Source organism: Neophocaena asiaeorientalis, unplaced genomic scaffold, assembly GCF_003031525.2.
Source record: "Neophocaena asiaeorientalis asiaeorientalis breed wild unplaced genomic scaffold, Neophocaena_asiaeorientalis_V1.1 scaffold24, whole genome shotgun sequence".
In the NCBI taxonomy this organism is placed as follows: domain Eukaryota; kingdom Metazoa; phylum Chordata; class Mammalia; order Artiodactyla; family Phocoenidae; genus Neophocaena; species Neophocaena asiaeorientalis.
The window spans coordinates 6279259-6282453 of NW_020185317.1; the positions used below are offsets into that span (position 1 = coordinate 6279259).

Here is a 3195-nt window from a genome sequence, read left to right on the forward strand (position 1 = left end):
GCTGCGTTGAGTCTTCGTTGCTGCAAGCAGGCTTTCTCTAGTTGTGGCGAGCGGGGGCTACTCGTCATTGTGGTGCACGGGCTTCTCATTGTGGTGACCAAGTAAGTCCCCCAAAACTTTTGTTTTTTTTAATAAATTTATTTATTGGCTGTGTTTGGTATTCCTTGCTGCGCGCGGGATTTCTCCAGTTGGAGCGAGCGGGGGCTACTTTTCGTTGTGGTGCGTGGGCTTCTCATTGCGATGGCCTCTCTTGTTGCAGAGCAAGGGTTCTAGGCATGCAGGCTTCAGTAGTTGCAGCACGTGGGCTCAGTAGTTGTGGCGCATGGGCTTAGTTGCTCCGCGGCATGTGGGATCCTCCTGGACCGGGGCATGAACCCGCGTCCCCTGCATCGGCAGGCGGACTCTCAACCACTGTGCCACCAGGGAAGCCCCCCCAAAACTTTTAATACAAAATATCTGAGAGGTTTGGGTTTTTTTTTGTGTGTGTATCTGTAGGTTTCAAGAGCTTCACAGTAATTCTTGATTTAGCCCCCAGCCAGAGCTGGGCTTCCCAGAGCTAGAGAGGAGCTCTGCCTCCCAAGCACTCAGATCCTTGGATGCCTCATAACAGATGACAGACTCCTCTGCTGGGATGTTTTTGCAACAGGGAGCACCATGCCAATTGGCTAGGGAGGTTCATCATGCTTTGCAGTCTATTTATAACTGGGTTTTTTTTGTCTTAAAAAGAGGCCTTTGTGGACTTCCCTGGTGGTGCAGTGGTTAAGAATCTGCCTGCCAGTGCAGGGGACACGGGTTCAAGCCCTGGTCCGGGAAGATCCCACATGCTGCGGAGCAGCTAAGCCCATGCACCACAACTACTGAGCCTGCGCTCTAGGGCCCGTGTGGCACAACCACTGAGCCCACATGCCACAGCGACTGAAGCCCGCGTGCCTAGAGCCTGTGCTCGCAACAAGAGAAGCCTGCGCACCGCAACAAAGAGTCGCCCCCGCTCGCCGCAACTAGAGAAAGCCCATGCACAGCAACAAAGACCCAACACAGCCAAAATAAATAAATTTATTTTTTAAAAAAAGAGGCCTTTGTGTATATGTATTTAATGTATAAGAATGCATAATCTTTTTTTAATACTGAGTTTATTTCACATGTATATTTTCGTCTCCCCACCATTTCCATTTGTCTGACCACCACTACTACTATGTCCTATCATAACATTCCATACATGCTTAAAACCAAGCAAAGGGTGGAGTTCCACCTTTAAAAACTAAACAGACATTTTGGACAACACATTCTTGGCAATGGAACCTGGACAACATTTATCAGACGTGGCGGGGAAAGTTCTCACTCTGCATTATAAAAAGGACAGCCAGATGTCAACTGCTACAGAAATGAAATAAGATGGAAAATTTTAACAAACTGTTTAAACTATTTTCTTAAAGAAACTTACTCCACTGCCAGAGATCTTGAGTAGCCTCCTGGTCAGTCATCTGGAAACAATTCTTCACATAATTGCTGAATTTGGCTTCCGCTTTAGGAAGGGAACCACCTTTTTCTATACTTGCTTGCATTTTTGCTTTAATGTCTTCTACAGAGCTAGGTCCTTTCGGTGTTTTAGGAGTTTTTTCCTGTTTTTTGAAGGATTCTTGACCTTTTGATCTTGGTGTTGATGGTTTTGAGTCTTTTCCATTCTGGTTTGATTTTTGTGCATTTTTGGCTGGAGTATCTCGTACAGACCTCTTTACTGGAGATTTTTCTTCAGCTTCCTCATCATTAAAGTCATCGTCATCAGCGTCATCTTCATCATCATCTTCATCTTCATCAGCAGCAAGTTTTACTTTTTTCCGTGGAAACTTGCTACCACTTCTGGGGCAGAACGCTTTCTAGGTATACTTAGGAGTTTCACATCCTCCTCCTCTTCATCTTCTCACTCTGCATCTTCCTCCACAGCTACTAAGTGCTGTCTACTAATACGCACAGGCCCTGAACCACACTTCAACCATAAGACCACAGGTGGTGTTATTTCAAAGCCCCCAAGGGAAACCGTTGGCTGCACAGACATTTTCAAAGTTGCCAGTGTTACTTTAATTGGGCTGCCTTCATAATTCATCTCCTCTGCTTCGACAACGTGCAATTCATCCTTTGCACCAGCCCCTCAACTGACCGTTCTTGAAGATAACTGGTGCTCATTTCCATCATTATCCACCTTACAGTGATAATCTTTGTCGGCCTTTAGTTCACAACCGAAAAGATAGTTCTGGGTCCTCAGGGGGCTCATGTCCATGTCCATCAAATCTTCCATGGGTTGGTGGCACACACTTAGGTGGGAGAGAAGGTGGATGGAGATAAAAGACCACTGTTCCAGGGAACAGTCGAGCAGGACAGAATCACACCAGGGAAAAGCAGAATGCATAATCTTTAATTAATAACTGATGGAGCCTCATATGAAGGGTAATAGGTTTTTGCTTTTAAATCTAGCTTCAAATGCTAAATTAACAGTGTGGGCTAACATGCATCAGGATAGCCTCATTGGTTTTGACTCTGCTACTTTGAGGTCTGTGATAATTGGCTGGACCAGTGTGTGCGTTTGCTAAGTCAGTCATCTTCTATATAACGTAAATTAATAGTATACTGAAACATTTAAGAGGCTTAAAAGAACTGCTTTTTTTTAAAACATCTTTATTGGAGTATAATTGCTTTACAATGGTGTGTTAGTTTCTGCTTTACAACAAAATGAATCAGTTATATATATACATATGTTCCCATATCTCTTCCCTCTTGCGTCTCCCTCCCTCCCACCCTCCCTATCCCACCCCTCCAGGCGATCACAGAGCTGATCTCCCTGTGCTCTGCGGCTGCTTCCCACTAGCTATCTACCTTACGTTTGGTAGTGTATATATAAAAGAGCTGCTTTTAAGTAACTTATAAACAACTACTAAAAAACTCGTTATAATTTACTCATCTATTCATCACATCTTTTCTTGAGAGGAATCAGAGACTTAAGAAGTTGACAAGGCTAATCTTCAAATCTGAGTTCTTGGCATTCTTTGAAAAGAATCGTTTTATCAGGTACTTATCTTCAGCCCAGGCTTCTGTTTTCCACCCAGTCCCCCATCTGCCATGTCCTGCTTGGCTGCTGTTTTAATTTGTTATTCATGTAAAGTATTTGAGAGCTAGTCTATGCTGATTTGCAGATGTCCAGTT

At 44.2% G+C, this 3195-nt stretch overlaps 1 pseudogene; it reads right to left on the bottom strand.

Moving 5' to 3' along the window:
• Positions 1 to 1427: 1427 nt before the first annotated feature.
• LOC112392117 (nucleophosmin pseudogene) lies at positions 1428 to 2293 on the bottom strand (annotated as a pseudogene).
• Positions 2294 to 3195: the final 902 nt, after the last annotated feature.